The sequence below is a fragment of the Pholis gunnellus genome (genome assembly GCF_910591455.1).
Source record: "Pholis gunnellus genome assembly, chromosome: 20".
Classification (NCBI taxonomy): domain Eukaryota; kingdom Metazoa; phylum Chordata; class Actinopteri; order Perciformes; family Pholidae; genus Pholis; species Pholis gunnellus.
The window spans coordinates 10,829,861-10,846,471 of NC_136547.1; the positions used below are offsets into that span (position 1 = coordinate 10,829,861).

General features: G+C 44.1%; 1 protein-coding gene across 2 annotated transcripts in view; it reads left to right on the forward strand.

Annotated features, from left to right (window-relative positions):
• dlgap1b (discs, large homolog-associated protein 1b) overlaps positions 1-16,611 on the forward strand; it is a gene marked incomplete at its 5' end in the record, with an annotated part of 40,796 nt that overhangs the window by 14,038 nt on the left and 10,147 nt on the right. The window lies entirely within an intron of this gene.

The window sequence follows — 16,611 nt, forward strand, 5'->3', positions numbered from 1 at the left end:
GCAGATCCTGTTTTACAGCCTGGGAAAATCCATAGCAATCAGTTAACGTGAGGATTTTACTGCCCCTAAGCCCTGACTCCTTCACCCCGGTTCGCCTCCAGTTAACGTATTCACTCTGCTTTGTCTTGCCCTTCCTTGGCCTCTTACAGTTAGATCCCCTGCCTTTTCACAACAACAGCATTTAGGTTCTGTGGGTAAATCAACCTGTTGTTTCACTAGGAAGACAAATTGACCTTCAACTAGAAAGAGTATACAAGCAGATCTTAAGTCTGGGAAGTGTGCCTGTGTTTCTGTTTCGCTTCTTCTCACCCTCAGTTTCCCTGGCTCCCTGACCTGCTGTCAATTATCCAGCATCTATTTTTCAGAGGTGCTGAGGGATTGGCTGAATAGAGCGTCTTTCCTCCCCTAGCTCCTCTAATAGGCTACGGGACAATGTTTAATTTAATGGCTGTGAATTTCCTTACGGCCCCAAACAGAGGCGTTGCGCTCAATAAAGCATTCCTTAAGTAAGCATTTGAGGCATGCTTGTGGCCCATTTTGCTGATGGTCTTGTCTAACACTCTCTTGGCACACTTTTCTATTTGTTGTGTGGCATGAATAATGACTGGAAAAGCCTTTACACTCTTCCTTTGTCTAATATTTATTTATCATATCATCATATTATTTATCAGTCGAGCCCCAGGCAGGTTCCTGCTTCAAGCAAACAACTTGTTTATCCATCTTATCTATAAATCATGAGGAACAGGAAACAGTGAAGAAGAATCCAACTAAAAAGGTCAAATTCATAACAGCTGCAAGACGTACTAGTCACAGTAAAGTACTACATGCTCAAATAAAGCCTGTACAACACTGCCCCCAGGGGCTCAGTGTAACACAGCACTGCACCTCTGCCCTTTCTTCCTGCAGTAGCTGTGTGAGTGGGTGGATGTAAAACTACTAGACAGCCTGACCCAATTAACAACAATCGCTGCCATCACTGGCACTTTCCCAAGAGTTCTGTTCTCAGAGAGCTTGTGAGAATAAGTATCTTTGGATTTCCCAGTGTGCTAAATATAAGTGGCAGGGAGACAGACTACTAAAGTCTGGTGGAATGAAGATGAGGTCCAGCATTCGTCCAGATCTCCCCTCACACCTCCACCAGCCCACGCAAATTTCCAAGAGCGAGCCTGAAATTTGTTTTTCATATGTCAGGATGACTCATATGTTATAAAAGCAAAGGAAATTGCTGCTCAAGGGTTCCCTCTGTGTTTTGAAAAGGTCCCCTCTCAAAGTGGGTTTGAGGAGGATTCCAGGTGAAGGCCCCTGTGGCAGCATTAGGTCCTGAGAACACTGATCTTTGCTCCATGCTGCTGCAGTGATTTACTGTGGATTTGGCCATCTGCTTGCCTGTTGTGTCCGTTAACAGAGAGTGATGAGTTCAGAGCAAGGTCAGGAAGGCAAACAATCCCCATACCTGTGTGATCAAGTTATTAATTTACGTAGCCATGTGCTTTATCTGCTGATTTGTAGTTCACAAAGTTGAACATAAGATAAAAAAGGATTTGATACATATCTAAATGCACAATGATCTCCACAAGGAGATCATAACCCCATCATTCAGAACACAAAAACATCAATGTTATTCTTAAATATAAGCATTGTATGAAATAACCAGGGGCGACCCTTCACTAAATCTGCCTCCTGGGTGTGACCACGCTTTACTAAACCACAAGGGGGCAGACATTACACTCACGTCTTCTGTCTGGCAGGATAGTTTTGTGTGTATGGGTTTTAGTTAATGTCACAATCCCTCCAGCTGTATTTAATGTACTGAGAATTAGAAAGAAAAAGTATATCAGTGTATCATAGTGTAGTTTAAAACATAATGTATTATTTTTGTTTTAATTAGATTGGTTCACTGGGTGAGTTCCAGAAGTACTTCAACTTGAAAAGGATTATACTGCAGCATCAGCCAAAATGCAAAGAGATACACAAAATATGAAATAAAAGTACTTACAATTTGGAAAAGTGAGATTAATTTATCATTGGCAATACTATATATCAGACAATACCATTTGGGGTACCGAGGTCATGTCCTCTGTAATATTTGAAGAAATCTGGCAGGTTTGATAATATGAAAGAGTTTACAGAAATACGTGTACATGTACATATGTGGGGGTTTTAAATGACCGATGTTTGTCAGACTAAATATCTTAGAATCATACACCTATATAATAATATATAAAATTGATCATTTTGTAACATTTCTTTGGTGCTAATCAAAAATGTGTTCTGCTCATGACCCAAGTAAGCCAAGCTATGGAGGGACATTATAAATTGGTCCTTTTTTTATGGATTAAAAGCATCTCTAAAGTGTTTGCTAAAATGTTATCCTGTATTTCAGTTTTCCTTGAGTATAGTGATGTTATTTGTTGAGCTGGTGCAATACAAATAAGTATACTGGAACAAATAATACAAAGGTAATTCTTATTCAGTTCATACAAAATATTTTTTTTAATGATACATTTTTAAAGGGGTACAATTTAATATCCCATAAAAACACTAAGTCTCTATTGGAATATCAGGTTAAACACGACAAAGCAACACAGACGCTTAAGAAGTCAGTAGAGAAAGTTATGCAGTAAGGTTTTCTAGATGACTCTGTGCGGGACTGTCCCACCCAGTGCAGGGTGAGCTGTAAAGTGTTTGTGTGGGGCGGGGGGTGCGATCAAGGCGCGTCCACATCCTGACATAAGATCCAATATCGTCAGAGTGAAGAAGGAAAAGAGGGAGAGAGGACTCCTCCTGACATCTCATCCCGGCTCAGTGTTGCGGATCTTGCAGCTTTCATGTCGTTACTTCAGTGTCTGTACAGCGCGCTGCTCGGCATGCGTGATTACTGGATCCGCCTTTGTGAGTAAACGCCGCTGCCGTGTTTCTCTGTTGTTTGAGAGCGAGACATGACCGATGGCGAGCTGCGTCAGGCCAGTCGGGGCCAGGAAGTTGGGTTTATGTAGCCTTCGAAATAAAGGGAAGTCAGGGAAGGCGGCAACAGGTAGCGAGTATATACAACAGCAAGATGGCAACATAAAATGCTGCCGGACGCGATGCAAAACACATTGGTATTGTAGCACTTCATGTTAAAATAAATATAAGTTCATTTATAGGCTAGCAACAATGGAAGTTAACTTCCCGACGTCAGGTCAGTAAAAATAAAAGGCTATATGCTACCGATGAAAATGCGTCACTGGCCTTTACTTTGAAAGCAGTAACAGGAAGTCGTGTATTTACGGTCAGTCGCTTGACACTGAAGGTGTCGGCGCCATCCCGTGCTTCTTTCTGCTTATTCATGCTTCACATGAAAATGTTGTTCATATTAAATGAGAATAAAAAAGGGAACAAGCCAATAACAGGACTTCACATTATAATTAACGGCATATTAAAGACTACAAAAAAATTAAGAGTTTGATCATGATTTTTCTAAACTAATTATGAACTGGTCGGATTTTTTAAATTGCTTATTAATCAAACTTAAATTATAAACTACATAAAAATATATTTTCCCTCTGTGGATTTATACACACTCGTCTGGCAAGCTCGTGTCATCTCTATTAAATACACTTTCAGGCCCTCTGCAACTGGTTTTCCCCCCAAATCTGACATAATAATAACCTATGCTGTTTGCTTCCCCCTCCCCTCCTGGTACCCAGGAAATGTTGAACACCCTTCAGCTCCCGGTCTATTTTGGTATCCTGTCTCTGATGGGAGGACGACAGGTGTGGCCTGCATCATACAGAGCAACTCCTGGCACAGCATTACAGCACATGCCTCTGCAGGGTCTAGTTATTTAGGTCGGAAGGGGGGAGGGGTCGGGGGCTAGAGATGCTGAGCCCCACAGGCCTTATGGGAAAAGAGATCACTGGTTCCACTTACCAGTTTGAATGTTGCTAGGGTAGATGGAGAGCCCCTAACACCCTACTGTGTGACAGATGAACAGTCTGTTGCCCCATGTCTCCAACCGACCATCTGCGTTTCAGTGAGTCATGCACACGCTATTCTCGCCCTCTATGCCGCCTGCCCGCTCCCCTACCAGCTTTCCGCTCTCTATTTTCGGACGAGGCCATCCTGAGCACAACATGCCATGGACACACACATGCTGTACACACATGTGTCTGGTGATCCATGTGGCAATGTGGGATCATGTTTGTGTCATGTAAATTAGGGAAAGCTCAGCTGCTGACAAATTCATTCAGGAAGGCCTTATTAGCACTTAATTATGTCAAGCTGTAAATAAAACCAATGCAAGTTACTGTGACTGTAACACTTTCAATCAATAAGGGACTTAAATGTGATATCATTGTTTACACTTTATACAATCGATTGATTTGCTTTTCTTTTTTTATTATTAATATTTTTGGCTCTGGTTTGAGCTCAGACATTTTTCTTTCTCAGCTGAATCACATTGCTGTCTTTGCTGAAGCTATTTCAGCCTGAGGGATCATTAGTTTCCTTCACTTTCATTCACAAATTGGTCCAACCCATGGCTCAAAATTCATCCTGAGAAAAATGTAGTCTCGGGGGCACAGTTGCACAGTCATATTTTGAAGTGTTTAAAAGTATTGGCATTTAAAAATGATAATGATGGAAATGGTTTCAGGAATTACTTTTCCCAGCAGGCAAGGTCGTGTTAAAGAGCGGAGTCGTTGCTTGATTTAAATATTTCAGCACGAAGGGGAATATGTTTAGTAACGTTTTACCTTCAGGCTAGACTTTCTTATGTGGAAAAAGCAGGTGTGCTGCATTTGTGGTTTCTGGACCAAATGGATGTAATCTAAGTTTAAAGGAATAGTTTTACATTTTGGGAAATACGTTTATTCACTTTTTTGCCGAGACATGTATAAGAAGATTAATTCCACTCTCGCATCTGATCGTTCTATATGAAGCTGCAGCCAAGAGAAGGTTAGCTCAGCATAAACGCAGGAAACTGGTGAAAACAGCTACCATAGCTCTGTACAAATGTTAAAAAAGATGTGCCTACCAGCACCTCTAAAGCTCACAAAATGAAGACATTACATCTCTGTTTGTTTAATTTGTACAAAAAGCAAAGTGTAAAAATGACAAATTGTTCATCTAAACAATTAGCTTATAGCCTTAAATGTACTTAATATGTCAACATAACCATGTAAAATGAGTCTGATTGCAGATCTGAATAAATTCCTATTCATTGCTATCATATTGTTCAAGGAGAATTCACAGACCCACCCAACTATTGTTTGACATTTGTATTGGTCAGAGAAGCCAAACAGCCGACTGAACAGGTGCATCACGTCTAAGTATTTCCAGTAATCATATTACGTTGCTCGTGCTCTTTTATGTGGAAGCTGCTAAATATATGTACAAATTACTAATGTATGGTCTGAAACGTTGGATGGATACTTTACAACTTTAACTCAGCATAGAGCTTATAGCTTAGTTTATGAGTTTGGAGTGGTTTAGTGCGGTGGTAAAGTATATCCAGGTGTCTCAGGTTTGTTGTATCCTATGTGACTATAAGGACTAACAGAGTCAGTCACTGCTTGCAATATTTCCCTTCTATCTATTTGTGACATTCCTTCTCTCAGTCTCTTTCTCTCACTTCATTTCAGGGAGCCTTCATTTGAGTGAGACAGTCTCGCTAAAGCCCACTCCCTCGAGTCTCTTCCCCACTTTCTCGATAATGTGCTGTCACTTGTCCTGTCATATTTTCCCAGCAACTCTCCCTGTTAACGGGTGCCCGTTTCTTTCTTTTAAGAAGCAATTATCACGTTAAAGCCAAGCTTAGGGAGTACTTGCCAAGGGAAAGGCAGACACTTATAGTTCAGTCATCCAGTGAAGGTATGAGGTGTCCACATTTACAGTAACTCTGAATGGAGATGTGATGACAGGCAACTCATAAACACAGTCTCCCTGGCTCCGGGGTACTCCAGGTTTCTTCTCACTCACTTGCTTTTTCTTTACTCACTTTTAATCTTTCAACTTCACTCTTTCATCAGCCTCTTAATTCCTCTGTGCTGTGGGCAAAGGTAACTCCAGATTTCTAGTAATCCACATTAAAAAAGTAGAACAGAGTTAGAAGAACAAAGATAAAGAGGTCAGGTGAAAATAAGGTTGTTAATTAAAACTGTTACATGCTAAGCTATGAAGCACTGGAGCCTCAGCAGTTGCTGATCCTGTCCTTACTTACCAACTCCTTACCAACACATTTTTGTCTCCTGGCTCATGAATATTGAATATTGCATTGAATGTTTTTACCTAAGTTGATCATTTTGGAAATGCCTGCGCTTTGCATGAACTAAAACCACAGCTTGTCAATAATTTTAATAAAGTATTTGTAAGAAGCAAAGGGAAGGGCTTTTTTCTTCCAAGTAACTGGTTAACTTAAATGTTTTGTAGAGCTAACTCATGTTCCATATCTTAAACAGTTTAGTGTTTTAACCTTACTGAAATATTACAAGGTGGTTCCCAGTACAAAGAACAATACAAAACAAAATGAAACTCCAGTTTAGTAGTAAAATGCCACTCAATGTTTGACCTTTCTTCAGTATTCTCTTTAATAGTTGCATTAAAATAAGTCATTTTTCAATTTAGGTTTATCCCCACTAGAGGGTGCATCATCCCCAGTTTTAAAATAAACCAAGCATGCCTTCTGATGTCTCGCCACAGCAGTGGGTCTCAGTAAATGGGGCAACTCACAAGTTTCATCTTGTGGTATTGCTGTAAAACGTTATTTTAGACTCTTACTGTGTCTTAAGTTCCAGTGACACTTTCAGAGAAATAGAGGAAAAGAGAGAGGAAATGAGATGTGAATCATGTCTGACGTTCATGCTTTGCTTGATGTATATGTGCCTGAGAGACATGGAGATCAAACGTTGTTCATTGAGGAGGAATGTTTCTTTGAGCTCCATCAATCCCTCCTGCCATGTCTGCTCCTCAGTCCCACACACACACACACACACACACAGATAGGTCTTCGTACTCTGGCGTTAATTACAGGGACAGATAAAGCCCTGCCTGAGCAGCGTATGCTGCTGCATGTGAGAAATGCACCTGTGTGTCAGTGGATCAAAGCTGCCATCCTCTAAGGTGGAATTATTATTCAAAGAGGGGATGTCAATTAAACAGTACTCTGGTGTCATCTGTCTCTCCAATTCTCTCTCTTGTTCCCTCTCACACACACACACCTGCATAATGCTGTCATCCCACATGCTTTGATGGTGCAAGTAGGTGTGTTTGACAGGAAACAAGAGCCGGGTCAAGGCATGTGGTGACACACTAGCACACGCACTGCATACATGTGGAGCAAAAAGGAGGAAGACACCAGTTGTGGCAGGCATCCGTACCTCGATTGCAGCTTCTGAGCGAGTGTGCACGCATGTGACTGTAGAGTGTCAAAGTGTCCGTGTATGGCTTCTCTGTTTGCAGCTGCGGGATCAAGCCCGAACTGGGAAGCTCGATGTGGGTAAACTGTGATTTGGCTATCTCTCTTCCTGGAGGAGATAAATCCCAACCATGCTGGTGTGTCAGCCACTCAGTAATTACTTCATCCTGTCACGGCTGTCTGAGAATGCGAGCCAGTGGGAACTTGCGCTGTTGCTCTTTCATTGACAGAAGGCAAAAACACTCCGCATCTCTTTTATAAGGCTCAATGTCGAGTTTTAGGGTGTTCGTCATCGGATAAACAGATGCAGATGGATTGAATTTAGTTAAGTGTTTACATCTGTGGATTTACTGCCTGTTATTCCAGCGTGTACAGTTGCACTTAAATGTGTCATTTAAGCTGAATTGCTGAATTTAGTCATTTAATACTAGTGCGTCTCACGTCAAATTTATTTTGAGGTAAATATAATTACTGTGATCAAGGTGTAAGCAGGGAAAAGAGAAAATTCTTGACTTGCAGTACAAAATCCTTCACTAGATGTCATCATAACCTCAGCTACTATGTCGCCAGTCAGATTTGTGTAACCTAGAGAAGTGTTGAGTATGGCCCAAATAATGCGTAACATGACGCTCTGGTGCAATGTCATTGTAAGTAACCTGTGCAGATGATTTGCACCTGTAGGAATTTGTTGAATATCTGTGCAGAAAGTGCTTTATTTATATAGTATAAATCATCGTGAAATCCCTGTGCATGTCCAGGACTTGAATCAACAGTGATTTCCTGCCTGGACATGCTCTAAAGCAGAATAGAAGTCAATAGGATGTATCTGCTTAAAGCTTTTGTTGGTGGCTGTTAGGTGTTCATGTTTGCTTACGACTTAATTGGTCCCAGTGTGTTATGGCCCGGAATGCTTTGATTATAGCTATTTAGGGAGGAAGAGTGGCGTTTGGATGTCTTTTGACACAGGAAGAGAATGTCATTCATTCCTCTGCTCCTGCTCTGGGTTTGGAAAAAAAGGCAGAAGAGAGGGGCGCAGGGAGGAACTGACAGGGCTACGACAAATACAAAGAATGTCTGCGGCATTGGACCCCTGCTGTTCGCCACTCTGCAGAAAAGAACACATACACCGGCTTCCTGCTAAACAGAAGGAATCTGTAGTTTTACTTTAAGGATTATCAAGATGTAAACGGCACATTTGGCGTGTCTGATCAGGTGGACAGGGGCTGCTCTGTCAGGTAGGGGCTTTCCCCCTCCTCCCTTTTCGCTCTTCCTGTCTGTGTTTTGGCATCAGAAGGAGCAAAGGAAAAGCAAAGCCCCCGAAAGGATTTCCTCAGTGTTTATTGTGGATGATCCTCATGGCTCCTGCATGCTAAAGCTGGGCAGGGCAGGGCCCGCAAACTCAAAGCACCGGGGTGAATGAGAAACCGAAGAGGGGTTAGGATACAGAGTTAAATATCTTCCAAGGAGACATAAAGACGAAACATGCGTTTTTGCTCTGCTCTCTTGACAGCATGTTGAACATTTTTTTTGGACTTGACAGCTAAATTGTGTGGTTCATGTTGCTTTCACTGTTCAGCAGGTTAGGGAGTATGTTGAAGTAACTCTTAGGAATGGTGCATGGCTGTAAGTGGGTGGTTTGGGCTCTGCAGTGTGGGAGGCCAGGCCCCAGCGCAAATTAAAGACTTCTCTGTGAAAGTCCCAGACTCGGCTACAGTAATGTGAGTGAGTGAGTGTGTGTGTGTCTGAGTGACTGAGCCTGTGTGTAAGCGGCCGGCGGGGAAGAGACCCAACCCTCCCACTTTTTATTTTTTTAACCAGTCATTAAAAATAAGCCACAGCTCACCCCCGGTACACACTGAGAGACAGCGAGAGGGAGAGAAAGAATGCATCTCCTCTTTCTCCTCCCTTTCTTTGAGCTTTGCTGCTTCACTACCCAAGTAAAACGGGGAGGAAAGGGAGGAGGGGGAGGTTGTGTTCAAGGGGTACTGACTCCACTCAGAGGCTTTTAAGACACACTCTCAGACCCCCTCCCCCGTGTAAAGTTTTTTTTTTCTTCTATCCAGGAGGGGAGAGAGAGAAAGAGATGAATGGGGAAAGGAATGCAGGAGACAAACGAGTGCTCTCGGCAGGAGAGTGGGAATGTTGGAGAGACTATTGTTCCTCCCCCATAAGATTCTGCAGGGAGTGGATGTAAACAAGTAGGAAGAGAGGGAAGAGGGGTGTGAAAAATCACACCTGAGAGACAATTAGAGCTCTGTGGCATCTAGTCTGATATTCATATTAACCCTGATACACGTCGTCTCCATTGCTCGCTACTTTGGACACACAGCTGCACACACATGCAGCCAGTGCCTATAGCTGCCATCTCGTCTTTCTCTCCGCCCCCCCTCCACCCCTTCAACAGGATGTATAGGGTCAGAGGGTCAGGACTGGAAACCACAAAAGATAGTATGCGTCAGTGTAGCCTGGTTCTTGTTCCAAATCCCCCCATAGCCCCTCTTGTTCCTCCTACCTTTTCTCGCCCCCCCCTCTTTTTTCTTACATTTTCCTCTTTCTCTCTCTTAACTTTCCATCTCCCTCTCTCCATCCGTCCTCCTCCGCCTGCCCCGTTCCTCCTCTCATATAGGAGACGCAGAATTTGGTTTTGGGCCCAGATGGCTTTAGCATGCCTCTGGCGGTGGATTAAGCCCGCCAGTGTCTCCTTTCCCCTCCATGTGCAAGTGGTCAGGACAAAGAACGTCAAACAGGGCGAATGGAGGAAGGAATGCAAGGGAGGGGAAAAAAAAGCCAGGACTGTGAAACAACACCCGACGCTAATGTTTCACGGCATTCCTGGAAGAGTAAACTCAAACGCTTGTAAAAACCGTCAGCCAGCTTTCCTGTTACTTTTTGTGCCTAGTCATTTTATGAATCAAGTTCTGGCCTTCTTGCTTCTTGGAGTTAATCCCCAGAGTGCTTGTTGCATGCAAACCATGGAAAGAAGAAGTGAACTTTTGACCACATTCTGCTGCATTTGTATGTAAATAGCAGCTGCAGCAAGCAGTGATCCTTCATGTAATGACATGACATCGGCATTGTGTTTCAGCCCTCTCACTTAAGACTGATTCCTGTGTTTGTGTTTGTGTGTGTGTGTGTGTGTGTATGCATATGTGTCAGCCCCTTGTCTTTTTCTCTGTCTGGCTGTGTGTTTGCTATTTCCTCCCTGAGTCCTTTACTCCCCAGTGCTGCGGTTATGCTTTCCTGTACTCGGCCGTAACTTCACTGACTTTCAGTTCTTGTGGACAGTCTGTCATGTTTTATCAGGGAGCTGTGTTTAGCACTTGGAGACAGTGTGGTGGCAACATTGCTGTGTTGTTGTGGGTATTTTTAGTGTGGCAGACACTGGCCTAAGTGGGCTGTATTATCCACTTAGCAACACAAAATGCCACCATTAAGACGGTCCTCTCTTCTTCTTTCACTCCATCTTTATCTCTGTGTTCTTGACATTAACAAGATTCATGTAGACGTAGTCACTGCTCAATCACAAAGCCAGTTTAATGACATTACTAACTGATCTCCCCCAGCTACATGATTCTGTTTATCGGTATGCCGTGGCTTGTTGCAGTTGCCCATGCTGTCATTGCCGGCACATGCGATGTGTCACTCCGCACGGTCTACTCTTAAAGTCTCAGTCAGTCGGTGAGCAATGCTGTGGGAAATGAGTGCAGTGAAAGCATGCGTGAGATGTTTGGGCGTGTTAGCTTTAGCGCTGGAGCTAAGGCTCAGGTTCATGCCCCGCAAAGCAGCTGGAATGCACAGGAACTGAAGGAAACGGCACAGCAAACCTATCTTCTGTCCTATCCCCTTTTCTCTTTGTCATCCTTTTCTCTCGCTCTATTGTTCTTTCTTTATCTCTCACCCTCTCTTCTTACGTTGAGTGACTATGCTCTCTGTTTTAACCCCCTGCAGGCAGATCTTTTGGACAGAAACAAAAGACTAATGTGTCTCTTCACGTGGTTGTGCACTAGTCAGGGTAAAGCCCTTCCCAAGAAGTAAAGGAGAACACTGGAAAAGGCCTGGAGCCGTCACAGAACAGGTCTAATGACAAAACTGCCACCGTGTAAGAAAAGTCTTCAGGAGATTAGCTCATATGCTTCAGGACTGTACATGGAGGAATTCAGGGATTACATATTTAAACAAAATCCAAGATGATTATACCTGACAGTGTAACAAATGTCATCTAGTTGCTATTTACAGTTTTCGCGATTACACTACTGTTAGAGTAATTGCTAGTTATTTGGAGATTTTAGAGGGATATAAAACAATCAGTTAGTGATGTCACTTCCCCCCACATTGTTTAACTTCACAACACTGCATCTTCAAGGCAGTATGGATCTTAAATAAACGTGATCAGTAACAAGTGTGTTTGGAAAGTCAACTTTAGCTTTTTTATTTTCCCGCCCCATTTGTTTGTTTTGTTTATTTTGTTAGCTCTCAGCATGTCTCTCGCTGCCTGTCACTGATTGACATTGCGAGGAGAACGCCGGGCCATAAAAGAGGAATGCAGGTAACCAGGCCCTCTATGAACTCGGAGCTCAGGAAAGTAGGTTAAGTGAAGTGAATCTATTGCCTAACAGTGAATAGCTGCCTGCCAGATTTAGCGTTGGCTGACAGTTGTAAACACACTCTTATCTAGTGATTCAGGAGACTCAAGCCTGCCAGAGCAGTTACCCGCTGTTGACACGGGTTTCTGTCAAAAAGGGCACACTGAGCACACGGCTTTGTTGATAGCACTGTTGGTCTGAGGACACCGGAGGCGTATTTCACAAATGTTTCGTGCTGATAGGCTATGCATGCTTATGTTTAACTCAAGAAAGAAAGAAAAAAAACAATTGAAAAGCTGCAGTAGTGCAGGATGTTTACAACACTGGTACCATTTGCACTGTGAATTCCCTCCCCAACAGCCACTCACACATGCTAAATATACTTCTTTAAAAGGCACTCGTAGACTGCCACCTTCCCCTCATGCACACACATGAACACACAGGCGCACACAGTGAGCTATTGTGTCTGAGAGAGTTCAGGCATCTGGAGAGCAGAAACCCTCTCTGGTGACCTCTGACCTCCGGTGGCTGAGAGGCGTAGACTGACATGCGGGTTTCTGGGAGACTTTCAGGTGACTCAGAGGGCTGTCAGCGGACTTTTTAAGGACCATTGTATACGCTGTGTACAGGCTTTGTTGTGTCTCTGCAGTGTTAGTTGATCAGCAGTGATAAGTGGTGAGCAACAAACCTGCTATCTTAGGTTAGTTGAACACAACACTTTGAAACTCAAGGCTTTTTTGTGTTTTTTACAGTTACTCATAGGAGCCTACCGGAGGCCATGTTGAGCCATTTAGAGTGTGTTCCTTGTGTTTCTGCATTGTTGTTGACAACAGCAGTGTAATGTCAACCTGTGTGAACCTTTCAGTTTATTGTAATCTCATGACACTGCCTTGGAAATCCAGTGACAAGCTTCTTTTTTTTTTTTTGACAACAATCCAAGACAAACTGGTCGGTAGAGTTAAGTACTCGGCTGCACAAAGCTGCTGCTTCTGGTCCAGAAACATTATTGGATATTCATTCGCAACACAGTGGCACCCAGTGGTCCTCTCTATGCTGTTATCCTGGTGTTTATTTGATTTTTAATTTACGCTAGCTGCGACCCATTACTCCTGCTGTGTTTTTCTTGTTGGCTGGCGTCTAGGTGGGTGTCAGTGCAGCTGCAGTGTAGTGTACCCTGTCAAGGTAAACAAATGGCCAACAGAAGCTCCCCTCCGCTTGCTGCTGGTAAAACGCCAAGCCTCCCGGCAAACTTCATGTTGCTGTGTGTCGCTATGGTGACGCCTTCACAAAGGACTCCAGCTGGTTCTCTATGCGTGTGCGACAGAGAGATAGATAGAGAGGGAGACGGACAAATGGACAGAGAGCCAACAGACGGAGCCAGGCAGCAACTCTCTGATTTACTCTCGCTCCTCCTCCTCCTCCTCCTCCTCCTCCTCCTCCTCCTCCTCCTCCTCCTCCTCCTCCTCCTCCTCCTCCTCCTCCTCCTCCTCCTCAGTCTTGTTCGGCTCCTCTTCGCTGTTCGCTACTCTCTGCCATCTCCCCTCTGGCAGACCCTCATCCCAAACACAGTGCAGCTGGGCTCAGCTGTCAATGTTCCCCCATACTGACCGCCCCCTTTCCGGGCCTTTGTATTTGTTTGGATGGTGGTGGATTTGCCCTTGGCCCCCGCGCGGGGGAGCCCGTTCCTGTTAGCTAACCTCCTAAACCAAACCGTCTGCTCTTTGAAGTGGCCTATCACACAGATATACAGATTGGAGATTACAAGGCAGCTGCCTGCCTTCAGTCTGTCCAGTATCATGAGGACGATAATTAAATAAAGGAAACACCTATGCGGACACACAAATGGGACACGGTGATCAGCAGAGCCAAAAGGAGGTGGCTGGCAGATCTGCTTTTGTTCTGAAAGGCAAGCAAAATGAATGCAGCCTTTGCTTTGTCTCAGGGGAGGGAAGAGGCATTCTTTGATATTATGAAGCTCAGAGGTCGGGGAGTGCTCTGCCAAGAAGAACTGCTATTCACACCAACTTGTCGGCATGGGACTTTTGAAGTATTTGTCAAAAGAAGGATTTGGCAGAGAGCCACTAGAGTTTTGTCATTCACAAACTCTTCTCTTTGGGATGACAATGCTCGCAGCAGGCTGCAGCTACCTCTGTGAGGGAACAGATGAAATTCCACAATTCCATTGAGTGAGGAAGTTGTTCTCATTGCACAAGATGCATGAATGATGTCTTTCTTTTTCTGTGATCAAAGCTCCACTAACCTGATATTATGGATTGACAGCAAAACTTTTTTGTGCGCTCGTCGGTGTGTGTTTGCGGTTGCCGTAGAGAGTTTTCCCACATTCCTTCTTGAGGGTCTGGTGGAATCCTGCGTCACATTTCTACTTCACTTTGTCCTTGACTGTCTGTGTGCGTGGGAGGTCCTGGCTGTGTAGCTGTCTAATGCGTTCATGGCTGCAAGAGGATCAAACTATTTACTTATCATTTCTGTGGCAACTGGAAACTTGGCTCCTGTTTTATCAGGTTATCAGCTTTCCCCTCACTATTGACAGACAGGCAGGAATTAAATTCACTTTGTTTCTTTTAAGTATTTCTCACAAAGGACCTCAAATCCATTCATTTTGCAAAATGTTTGATGACACATCTTTACACACACTTACATCCAAGTCACAGGCACGGGCCAAGTCACTGTTGACAACAGCTCCTGATGAATGGAGAGCGTATCAGTGGAAGGAAACCTGTGGTCTCCTTTGATGTGGAGAGGTTGAAACGTTAAACTGGGTTGTGTCAATGTTATTTGTGTGCCTCCGTGCCTACGTGTGCATGTCTGTAGGCCAGTGTGCGCACACACTTGTGTGTGGGCATGTTCCGACTCCCGAGTTTGTTTACTTAACCTGTCTTGGCATTCAAAACCCCCTGTCATTCTCGGCGTGTTTGGCTCTCGCAGTGACAGCTAGGTGGGACTTGGCGTGTCGTCTCCTGTTTCATACGGCGCTTTATTGAGCGGATGAAAACCCTCTGTTCTTTAACCCTTCTGTGGGCCTGATAGGAGCGCACGCGCAAATACGCACACACACACACACACACAAGTGTGACTTTTAGATGACTTCAGGGGATAGAAGCTCTGAAAGGGGCTGACATTCTATCCTTTGAACCTCCACGCCTGATAGGGGCAGGACCTCGCCCCGTCTCCCTCTGTGTGAGTGCATGTGTGTGTTCACTGTGTGTTTTTTTTTGTTCTCTTGTGGGTCTGTACTCTGTGACCTTTCTGAAGCTTAGCCCTGGATGTCGATCATATTCCCTTGGCATCTGTGAAAAGATGAGACAGTGCTGCATATCGCGACATGCTCGGATGATCCCGCCTAAGTATGTCTGTGGCATTCATTCCTGCATATACAGTGTCTCCCAAAACGTATGACGTTTAGCTGTAGAAGGAAATACAGTAAGTCATCTCCTTTTGTCTTTCTTGTGGTTTGCTACCCCACCATCAAAGGCACTCACTTAAGCAACCCTGATCTCATCTCAACGCGGCATTCATCCTGTCTGAGGACTTTCCAGCTTGTAAAAACCTGACAGAACTCTCGTCTGGGATCCTCCAATCACTGCCAGCGAGGCAGGAGGAGGGTGGGTGGAGAGCGGGCGGATGACTCTGACAAACCAAGAGGATGAAGTCAGCCCTCTGTTCACCTCCAATATGTTAGGGCCCCTCTGTAGCTGTCAGTGAGATGGCAAGACGCAAAGCAAACAACATCCCGCTCTAATAGTTTAAGACATGGCTGCTCGTGCTGGGTGTGGTTGGCAACAGTTGTCTGCCGCACACAGAGCAACGATCTCTCCATGGTAGGATGTTTGTCTTTTGTAGGGATTAAAAAGGGATCCAGGAAACCCGGTGTCCTAGTTTCGCTGCAGAGCAGAGAGGGAGAGAGAGAGAGAGAGAGAGAGAGAGAGAGAGAGAGAGAGAGAGAGAGAGGGAGACCTAGTTTTGATGATAACACCCAGCCAGGAAGGAGATTCCAAGGCATAATGTAGTTAGGAGGTGGCTGTTTTTCGTCTTTCTTTAGACTGGCTGTGTTTTTTGTCTGTTGCCATGTTTCTATACCCAGGCTCCTGAGTCAGCGTGTGAGAGGCTCCATTGTCTGTGCAGAACCTTTAGCTGTAACCTGAGAGGGAGAGTGTAACTGAGCAGCACTATGATGCTTTTTAATATCTATTTGCTTGGATCTAATGTAGAGCCTTTGGAGTGCACTAAGCTCTCTAGCTGTCTTCTACAATATAATTTAACTCCTGTGATTTATCAGAAATTAAATTCAACTTCTGTGCAATTATGCGTGCAAACAACAGCAGGGTAAACAAGCACGCAGGGCTATTTTCTGCACCATCAAATTGTTCTGGATGTGGACAGTAACTGCGTAGAGGGCTTAACCATCTAGATCAGTGAGTCAAGTGGCTGACATAGTAATCCCATTACTTGATGAGGCTCTGATTTGTTAAAGTTGCCCCTAATCTACTGTCCATTTTGACTCCAACATGACCTAAGACCTTGTGGTAAACTGTAAGGGTCTTTTTCCTCTCGGGCAGTGATTCATCTAGATTTAATAATTTCTGTAATTACAATATGTTATAACATGGATGC